Here is a 10,519-nt window from a genome sequence, read left to right as displayed (position 1 = left end):
ACAGGCATGGGAAGCTAGGTCACAGTTCTGCTCAGCAGAGCTGCCCCTTCTCAGGCTCAGTGGACCCGGACCCTTCGAGAGCTTGCCCTATCTTCCCACTCTTCCTTTTGACCCTTTCACATTCCATCCTGAGGAGCTAGCCAAGCTCCTCCCAGGGCCTACAGGAGGTTCCCCAAGATATGCTCCCTGGGACAGGGGGCCAGTGTCCAGGAATCCGGGTCAGGCCCAGCCCCTTCTCAGCTCCAGGCTGAGTAAGAGCTGTCTCTGTGTGCGCGAGTGCACAAGGAAACAGTGTTCGTGTCTAAGGCCTTTCTCAGGGGCCACACCCCTCACTGCTCATTTGGCTGCAGAGCGGGCAGTTCTGACTACGCTGCTGTTCTCTGTGGCAGTGCTCTGGGATAGCCTAGTCTCCACCACCAGAATCCCAGTGACAGCCTGGAGGTGCCTGGACTCCAAGGAGACTCAGTCTGTCTCACATTGCTCCAAAGCACTGTTCTATCCAGAACCTTCGAGAACCTTCTCTCCAATCGTAAGCTCCCTCAGTCCCTTAGGATCTGTGTGTGGCTCTCAAAAAGCTGCTGCTTCATGGAGGGAAGTGGTCTCTTTGCCTAATGTACAATTCTGTGCACTTAAGAACATTTCCAAAGGGAGTTTAAAATTAAAACTTCAGTTCCAACTATGTGGATCTGGGCTTGCATCCTGACTCTGACTTTCTTCCCTGGGCCCCAGGCTCCCCATCTGTGTGAGGATCAGATGAGATCATGCATTTGCAGGCACAGTATAGAGCGTAACACCTCTACAAATGGCAGGGACTTGTTTATTTGTTTATAAAAGAGCAGTTGCTCTAGAGAGATTCCTGATTCTCGATGTAAGGCAGTGCTCTTCACAGCTGTCCCTATCTGTCCCGTTCATTTAAGGTTAGATCTTAGGCCTGGCAGGACAGGGCTGAGGACCAGATGGTTTGTCAAGTCCTTAGGAACAGTTAAGAATAATCGGCTGAGTGTGGAGAGGCTGGGGCTGGGCTGGGCTCCTGGGAATAGGCAGTGTTAGTACCAGCCTTACTCCATGCCGAGTACTGGCAATCTGCTGACTGCAGACTTCCTGGCTAGTTGTCACTCCAAGCCCCCTCATGGCCTAACCCAGAGAGCTGCCTTGCCCAGAGCCATGCCTGTGAACATGAAAATGCCATTTTCTCTTCCTTCCCTTCTTTCTCTTCCAAGCCCAGACTTCTGCATGCCATCTAACTCACTTTCTAGTTTCTTGGAGCCCAGAGTGCAGCTGGAAGCAGGAACACCAGAGGCCTCTTTCTCTGTGTTAGCAGAGGACAGAGCCGGGTGCACCCAGTCTGCCTGAGACTCTATCTAGGGCCTTGCTAGGGCGCTGTGGTCCTGTCTGAGCATCAGTTTCCTTACCTGTAAGATGAGGACACCAAAATCTTCTCTATTCTTGTGTTTCCTCATTCAATGATCAGAAGAAAGTGAGACAAACAACTTTAACATGTGCTGCAGCTCAAAAAAGTGCTTAAAATAAATATAATACTATTATGGAGAGAACATCCATCTGTCCAGCATCTACCACAAGGGAAGAGGTAAGCAGAAGGAAGTTTTCATGGCCAAGGGCAGCTCGTCCCGAAGAGTAGATTTTCCATTCTGAGAAGAAGGGAGTGAGCAGCTTTTTCCTCTGACAGGCTGTTACCCTCCGTCTCCTCTCTGCCTTCCTCCCCAGCTACCACCTGTAACCACTGAAGAAAGCTAAGAAGAATCTGTCCCATGCCTTGGGTGGTTGTAGATCTGGGTACCAACCTGCAGCAGTTTAGCTGGGTGCCAGTGGGCAACCCTCAGTTTCCCCCTCTATAAAATGGGTGACAACTTTTTGGGGTGCAGGTGCTAAGGATTGAATCTAGGACCTCCAGCCAACAACTTTTTACTGGATTGTTTAGAGGGTTCAGTGAGTTCATATGTGCATGAGTGGTCAGTGAATGTTAAGGGATTGTTGAAATTATTTCAGTCTCTTTCTCCCTTTATCCTGGCTTGAGGGCAGTCCCACCCAGTATCTTTAAGTTAGGAAGCTTTCTTGTGATGAGCCAGAGGTGCAATAGACCACGCAGGGGACTCAGGATCAACTACCTGGAGAGACCCTGGCCACCTGGGAAAGGTTGATTCTGTCTGCTTCACCAGCCCAGCCCTTTGCTTTCTGCAGCAGGTGGGGTGCGTGGGCCAGCGAAGGTACGAGTCTCTTCCTCCACTGGCTGCTGAGTCCCACTGGGATCCAGGACTTCTCCCAACCTTTTGCACCTGGTTTTTTTGTCCCCCCTGGCCTTGCAATGCTCCCCACTCACATGCCCAGTAACTGGGGGTGTCTGCAGGGAGAGGAAGAGGGGAAAGAACTTATTGCCCAGCCCACCTCTGAGAGCCACCAGGAACCCAGAAGGGCCAAGCTGGGGCCCTGGTGCAGGCAGCTTAGCGTATGAACCCTTGAAGCTTCCCAGAGGGAATGGTCTGGAGGTCCTCTGTGGCACCGCTGCCTGGGCCTGCAAGGACAAGTTCTTCCCCAGTTCCTCTGCTGCTCGCTCCACTCTCCACTCTCCAGGTGTTGGGACACCTGGGGCTCCTGTTCCAGGCCACCACACAGCTGCTGCCCCGTGAGCGCTGCGGTCCTGGTTCGAACACCGCACGGCCTCTTTCAGGCCCGGGCTCAGCGTCTCCAGCCCTGGCTGACCCATAGGACCCCAAAGGGGTAAAGCAACCGCAGCTTGCTGGTGTCCACCCAATGGGCCTGCAACGAAGGTCCGGACACCAAGCCCCCACACTGCCCCTTCCCCACCCAGGCGATGTTCAAGGTCCTTTGTGCCTGGGAATGCTCTCCTAGCGCCCCCTGCCTGACATGGGAGCCTCTCTCTATGGCTGGAGAAGAATGACTTGGGGAGATAGGTACAGCGGCTCCCTCATTTCCTCTTCTCCGACTGTTTAAAGAACCTTCCTCCCCCACACCTCTGCCATAAGATCCCCTTGCCAATCTGCATGGTTGGGCTAATTTCAGAATGGTTTCAAAGAAAATTTTTCTGGCTGCCTATAGGGAGTGTGTGTGTGTGTGTGTGTGTGTGTGTGTGTGTGTGTGTGTAAACCGACTGCCCCCGAGCTGGGAATTAGGACCTCCAGGACTTGAAGGCTGGGTTAATTTCTTTTCTTTCTTTCTTTCTAAAAGCCAAGTGGCTTGGACCAGGGAACCTAAGAAATTCAGGCTGCTGAGACGATACTGCGCAGGTTGGAAAGCCACTTTTTCCCTCCCTCCTACACAATTAAGCTTCAAAGATCAAAGACATCCTTCAGCTCCTGCTCTTGTTCACCCGCTCCCTGCCTGGCCTGGACTCCAGGCACATGATTTCCTTCTGGCTCTGACCTCTCCGTGGGAAGACACACTTTCTCTTTGCCCTTACAGCTGGTGGGGTGGGGGGTGTGAGAGGGTGTGAGACAAGATATCGCATGTGCGCACGTGTGTGTGTGTGTGTGTGTGTGTGTGTGTGTGTGTTCAGCAATGTGTGACAATACATGAAAGGTACAGGGAAGTAAGTGGGTTCTGGTGTCCAGTTACTATGGCAACATCTGATCTGTGGAAATTCTGTGTGCGACACTGCTCCCCATGCTACAACAAACATCTGCACCAAGAAAGTTCAGCCTCAGCAGTAAGAAGGGGTGCCGAGCGATGGAGAAAGGAGGGGGAGGGTGAACGGGAGGAGGTGAGGAAGATCACCTCTAAGCTCCTCGGAAAGGAAGCAAAGGTGGAGGGGGGAGGAGTGAGAAGACAGAGACTGGGTCCCCAGCAAGGTTGGACAACGTGTGAGGAAGCTTGCCGGAGGAAGGAGGTGTCCGGGCCCGGCCTCTGGCTTACCTGAGCACACCTGCCTCTCCTCTGGGCTCTGGGTCAGTCTTCCTCTCCCTGCCCACCCTTTTGGTGGAGCTGTGGCAGCAGAGAGCCAGCTAGAAGTTCTGCTCTCCCAGTGGTGTGTGCCTGTGTGCTTGCCTGACTTTTTCTTCCACCAGCTCCTACTGGGGTGGGGAGGTTAGGTTAGGGGGAGGGAGGGGCAGATCGCAGGGAGGGAGAGGAAGAGAGGAGGGGGAAGGGAGGGAGGGAGGAGAGGAGAGACAGGGAGGGAGCTTGGGAAAGGAGGAATGACAACAATAACGTCTTTATTTGGCAGCCAAAACTCCAAAGACTTTATCCACACACCATGCCCGCTAACGGTCTCCCTTTAATACTGTTTCCTTCTGCTGCTTCTGGAGGGAGATTGTTTGACTGGTGTTTGGAAAACATGCCAAATTAACAGAGGAAAGGCGTGCAAAGCAGCCTTGTGCAGGCCTGGGCTGGACAGCTAGGTCCAGCACTGGCCTGTAGAATTCCTCCTAATAACTGCCTCACTTCTGACACTGTCACTCCCTGGTGTTAATTTTCTGGCCCAGTCAGGGGTCTGGGATACTTCCTGTAGCATTGACAATCCTTCCTGAGGTGGCTTCTCCAGGAGGTCGCTGAGGGAGTGGGGTTTGCCGGGCAGTGAGCTGGCCAGCCAGAAAACCTGGATTTGCTTGCCAGAAGGTTGGCCTGAGGATCAGAAAGGGAAAAGTCTGGCCTGGGGTCACACAGCAAAGTGAAGGCAGAATTTGGGTCTGATGCAAGGCTTAAGGTTACTGTCTTTAGCTCATATGGGCAATGTTAGAATCTTCTTTTCACTTTCTGTATCTCACTCAGGTGAGATTTGGGGTCATTACACAGACTGATGGGGAAACCCAAATTTCCCCAACTTGTGTTGACATCCTAGAAGACCCAGTCAAGTATCATTATCATCTTCTTCAGTTAAAAAAACCACAACACACTTGCAGTTAAGTAGCAGTCCAGGAAGACATCCTGCCCTCCCTGGTAATGACCAAAATTTCAATTAAACTTCTCTGTCATTAGGCCCACAAGGAGCTGCCATGCCCCACTATAGCAGGCTCGTTCCACCCCTGCCCTGGCCTCTGCCACCCACAAGCTATGTGATTTGGGACAAAGATGAGGAAAAGCCTGTTTCTTTATGCCTAGAATGGGGAATAATGTTGACTTCCCAAGGCTGGGATGATTAAATGACACCAGAAGTGTGAAGCACTTTATTCCTTGTCATCCTAGGCACTGAACTGTGCCTTACTGAGCTAGATCGCCAGCTTTTTAAAAAAATTTCTTAATTTGAGACAAGGTCTTCCTAAGGTGTTAAATTTCCCAAGCTGGGCTGGACTTCAACTTGCAATCCTCCTGCCTCAGCCTCTCTCCCTATCCCATATATGCTAAGGGAAGTGCTTTACTGACTGAGCTACACTCCTAGCCCTATGAAGCACTTTATAAACTTGGAGGACAATGTTTAGGAAAGGGATTATGGTGAGTGGTAATCAGACTAACACAGGGAGAAAGAAAAGTAAAACCTGTGTCTTCTGTCCCTACCCACTTCTGTCCAAATCCTGTGCCTTCAACCCTACCAGTGATGTTTGAATGGAAATCAGCAGGCAGGGTGCCTCCTGCCCTACATTTCTATACAGATGGGGTACAGCTTGATTCCCTTGGCATGGTGGATGGGCAGAGGGCAAGAAAGGTAGGCAGATACTGTAATGTGCAGACCAGATGGTGGACCTAGGGGATGGACAACTGCTGGGAGTGCAGACAATGCGTGGTGTCCCCTTCATCCTCCCCAATCCCAGGCGTATGTGCTCTTGGCCATGGTGATGGTCACCTTCCAAGTCCCTGCTAGCCAGTGTATCCCCGTCCTCCCTCCAACCCCAGGCAATGCAGACAGAGTTGGGATCCGGGCAAGAGAGCATCAGGAAAGTCTAGAGTGCAGTTTGCTAATCGGTAGCCAATAAGCTTTTCAGCGGCACATTAATTTAAAATACATTCATTGCAGAAATATAAAAACATGCACATATTTATACAGGACAGTATTAATTAACAACCCTGTTATTTAACACCCAGCTTCAACAATGAGCTCAACTCATGGCCAATCTTGCTTCTTTTGTGCCCCCTCCCTCAAATATTGGTGTATTTTGAAGTATAGATTTTAAAAAAACATTGGATTTGAGCACCTTCTGGGCAGGGCAAATGCTTCTCCACTCAACACCAAGGCTGGCCGTCTATGGTGTCTTGTCCTAGAGCCCAGGGCCTGGGTCACCTCCCTGAGAGACTCACCTGAGAACTCACAGAAGCAAAGACAGCAAAGGTGGCTGCAGGCATCTGTGTGTGGGGAAGCCTGGGGAACGGTGGTCAAAGGTACTTGCTTTCAGCTGTAAAATAACAAACTTTCAGGATCTGATGTATGGCATGGTGACCACGGCTAATAATACTGTATAGTTAAATTGAAATTCACTAGACAAATATATATATTTGCTAATTATACCTCAGTAAAGCTAGAAACAAGACAAAATGAAAATGACTGACCTGCCTATCCTTGAGGGCACTGAATTCACAGCCACTGGTCTAGAGGCCAGTGCTGAGAACAGTGGGACAGATCAGTGGGACAGATCAGGGGACACTGTAAGGAAGAGGGCGTCAGATCATCTCAACCAACCCACCTTTCTCCAGCCTGGGGCCCAGGGCCAGGTTCCTGAGACCCAGCTTTGTCTCCGTGGTGCTGTGTGACTTGGAAATGTTCTCTCCCCCTCTGGCCTCAATTCGTCATTTGTAAAATACAAGTTTATGCTAAGTGACCTCCAGGTTCTCTTCCAACAATACTGTGAAGAGAGTCTGAGATTTGGAGTCAGGACAGCTGGATTAAATGTCTGACTACCTGGCAAGCAGGTCTCATAGCAAGTCTGAGCCTCAGTTTCCTCATGTGCATTTGGAAGGTGGTAACCCTGCCCTGCCTCCTCCTGGGGTACAGCCAGGGTCAGGTGAGGCTCAGTGATGGGTAGCGCTTTCTGTGATTCCCTGGTTTTATACAGCCAGACCATGAGACCGTGTGGCCCATCCACGAGGTTACTCTACTCTCCTGGAGTCTGGGGACACCCTGTGGGGTAGTGTCACCTCAGGGGAGGTATTTATTCCTTCCTGGTGCTAACAGAGAACCCCCACACACTAGTGTAGGTGCTGGGCAAGTGACAGGCGGCAGCTGCCCTGGTGCTGTGGCTGCTGGCTGCTCGGGGGTGGAGGAATGTGGGGCTGGTTGGGGGGGGAGGGGTGGCTCTCCACCAGCATGGATTTCCAGAGTCCAGACCTGCCCAGGCTGATCTCTATCGGGGGCTCACTCTTCCTCTGCCCCGCACAGTAGCCCGTGCCTTGGTTACAAGCAGTGAGTGCTTGGAGCGGAAGAATAAAGGACAGATTGTGTGGTGCCTCTTCCATACCATGCAGAAGGGAAAGGATTCAGGCTTCCCATCCCCCTGCTGCCTGCCAGGAAGGCAGTGTGGGCCTGAGGCGTTGGCGCTCTGACCACCCAGTGGTCACCAGGCCCCACAGAGGCTGGGCCCAAATGGACCCCCACCCTCACTGGTCTGGGCCAGCTGACAGGGCAGCAGCTGTGGGAATTCTGTGTTCGTCCACACCGCTGCCCAGGGTTGCCTGGGGTGAGTGGGCTCCTGGTGGGCAGAGACAACGTCCTGTTCATCACGCAGGGCCCGCAGCCCCACCAGACACTTGGCACACCTGGCCGCTCAGTAGAGGGTCTCTTTCATCACATTTAAGAGGGTTGAACAAGGAGATTCTCTGTCACTCTATTATTTTTTGAATAGATAGTAATTCTCTTGATTCAAAATCCAAAAGGTCTAGAAGGTTCTGCAGGGAAAGCTTTTTACCTTGGCCCCTCTCCTCATTACCCAGCTTCCTCCAGGACAGGCAAGGTACTGCTTCATGTGTCCTGCCAGCTGTGTTTAATGCGTTCACTTAGCAGTGGATCTTAAAGGTCATTTCATATTGGTACACAAGACTCCTTCTCATCCTATTCTTCCCCTCCCATATTTATTTAACCTGCCCCTCTTGTTTTGCTTCTTTGTTGTAAAGTAGCACCGGGGATTAAATCCAGGATCTCTGCATTGAGCTACATCCCCAGTTCTTTAAAAACTTTTTTACTTTGAGACAGGATCTTACTAAGTTCCCCAGGCTGGATTTGAACTTGTGATCTTCCTGCATCAGTCTCCTCAAACCAGTCTCTCTTGATGGACATTTAGGCTCCTACTTTTAAGGTAGGCAGTGGTGGGCCTGGAGTTCCACAAATGAGGTTCCAGTCTGATCCTGCCTCCTCTCCATACAAGCCCGATGGCCTTGGACTCCCTGGTGTCCTCCTGAGACTCAGTTTTCTCATTTGCATGCATTGGGTGTTAATTATTGTCTGCCTACTTGGCAGGGAAAGAAATATAACTTCGTATTATCATTTAGCTTTCTTCTGTAATTTCCGGATCCATGTGCTTGCTGCACTGGGACAGTGGAAATCTCCATCACTCCTTGAAGCCCTCCCTCCTCTAGGTTTGTACGGCAGCTTGAGCAGGATTTTCGGGTGCTAGGCAAGGGCAGGGGACGCTCCTGTGGCTCCTGGCTAATGACACTGTGGGGCATCCCTTCATCCTGTGAGCCTCTGGCTCAGCGGCTCTGACACTTTCCAGGCTTGTAGGGGTGCAGGGGTCCTGCAGGGGTGTCATTTCCTCTGGGGACATGCTGACATTCTGCCTTGCCCCCTCTCTCAGGCTCTCGAATTCTCCCCAAACCAAGCCTCAGCTAGGGGCCACTTCTTCTCTGAAGGAAGAAGTTTCCTTTCGCCCTAATTTCTGGCCATGATATGGAGTTTATGCTCAGAACCTCTGGGAGCCCAGGCTTGTGGAAAACAAGGCCAAAGTCACATGTAGGCTGCTTCCATTTCCTGCCACCCCGCCAGATCTGGGCTGTGGATTTAAACAAGAGGAAGCCAGAGGGCAGAGGTAAGGAGGGAAGAAATTAGATGGATCTGTGTGCTACAACTCCAGCCCTTTAGTGTTTATTTGAGACAGAATATCACTAAATTGTCCAGGCTGGGTGCAAATTTGAGATCTACCTGCCTCAGCCTTCCAGAGTGCTGGAATTGCAATTGTATGCCACCACACTTGGGTAAAATTCAACTTTTTCTTTTTGGGGCAGGGTATTGCCATGTAGCTCAGGCTGGCCTTACATTCACTATGTATCCCAGGCTAGTCTTGAACTCACAACTGTCTTCCTGCTTCAGCTTACTGAGTGCTAGGACTAGAGGCATGTGCCACCATTCCCGGTTTAAACATTCAATTTCTTTAAGCTCACCTCTATATCCATGTAACCTTGCTTCATTAGGTATTTTCTATTCTTGCAGGTCCAGCTATTAACACATAATTTTTTTAATATTGAAAAGAAGTCCTCACACTTGGAACTGTGAGGAGCCGCAGATTCAGATCTCAGTATCTCACCCTTAGAAGAGGGAATTCCTCTCAGCACCCCTCTGCCTTGCTTGCCCCAGGAGGACTCCCCAAGTTCTGTCATTTCTCTTCTATGGCCTTTTTTTTGAGGAGGGTATCAGGAATCGAACTCAGGACCTTGTGCTTGCCAGGCAGGTGCTTGTGCCACTGAGCTATCTCCCTGGCCCCTCCATGGCTTTTCAAGCTGCCCATCTCTCCTGCCAGGGCTCCGTCACTGCAGGCCCAGTCCCCTGCTGCAGTGTCCTGAAAGGTGTCCCTGCCTGCTGTCTGCCCACTTGTCCTTGCCCTCCACCTGGCTCTTCCTAAATCTTGGGTCTGACCAGGTCTCCCCCGTCTGTGCTCTAGGTCCCTTTGACCTTCAGCTCTTAGGTCCAATATGCTGGCTGCCACCCAGTCACCTGGGTGCTCTTAAAAGTACCTGAGGCCCCATCCCTAGATAAGCTGATTGCAGGAAATGAGGCGGGTGCAGTGCCGGGAATCAACCCAGGGCCTTGAGCACGGTGGGTGAGCTGGGCCAGTCCCGGCCCCAGATCTGTGTTTTTACGGGAGGACATGGGGGTGACTTGGCCTAATCCCCTTGGCTGAGAAAGAAAGTCCCAGCTCCTGAGCTCCAGCCCCGCCTACCTCTCCAGCTCCAGCCCTTCCCCACCCACTGTCTGCAGCAAGTGAGTGCTCAGGGCGCTTCCCTCCTCCAGGGTGCGCTCCGGCCAGGGGAGCCGAGCCCCTTCTGTCCCCTAGTGGACGCCGCTGCAGGGCTGTGCTACGCTGTGCCACCCCGTGCCCGCCTGGCTGTCCTGTGTCCTCTACCCGCCCTCACAGGTCCATGTCCACACACCCCATGAAGGCTGCCGCTGCCACACTCATTCAGCCCAGCAGGCATTCAGAGTCCTGCTGGAAGCCCAGTGGCAATCTGGCAGCGAGCCTGCAAGCCCTGGAATAGCTTCTCCTCATGTGTGTTGGCCTGAGTCATTGCAAAATCCTCTTTTTTTGTTGTTGTTGCTGCAGTATTCTCACTTTCTAATCTTTTTTTCATGACCCAGCAAGTACGTTATTTTACAAACACAAAACCGATCCTGTAATCCCCTGCTTAAAGT

The 10,519-nt window shown here is 51.7% G+C and overlaps 1 protein-coding gene across 2 annotated transcripts in view; it reads right to left on the bottom strand.

Annotated features, from left to right (window-relative positions):
- Positions 1-4,053, bottom strand: part of Prelp (proline/arginine-rich end leucine-rich repeat protein) — a 12,733-nt gene extending 8,680 nt beyond the window's left edge. For both annotated transcript variants that reach the window (XM_005375267.1, XM_013522616.1), the window contains exon 1: positions 3,889-4,053. The gene's annotated coding sequence lies outside the window, so the exon portion shown is untranslated. The remainder of the gene's footprint in view (positions 1-3,888) is intronic.
- Between the last annotated feature and the right edge of the window lie 6,466 nt (positions 4,054-10,519).

This window comes from Chinchilla lanigera, unplaced genomic scaffold, assembly GCF_000276665.1.
Source record: "Chinchilla lanigera isolate Chin_1 unplaced genomic scaffold, ChiLan1.0 scaffold00005, whole genome shotgun sequence".
Taxonomy (NCBI): domain Eukaryota; kingdom Metazoa; phylum Chordata; class Mammalia; order Rodentia; family Chinchillidae; genus Chinchilla; species Chinchilla lanigera.
The sequence above is the reverse complement of the archived record's forward strand: the minus strand, read 5'-3'. Positions and strand labels throughout refer to the sequence as shown.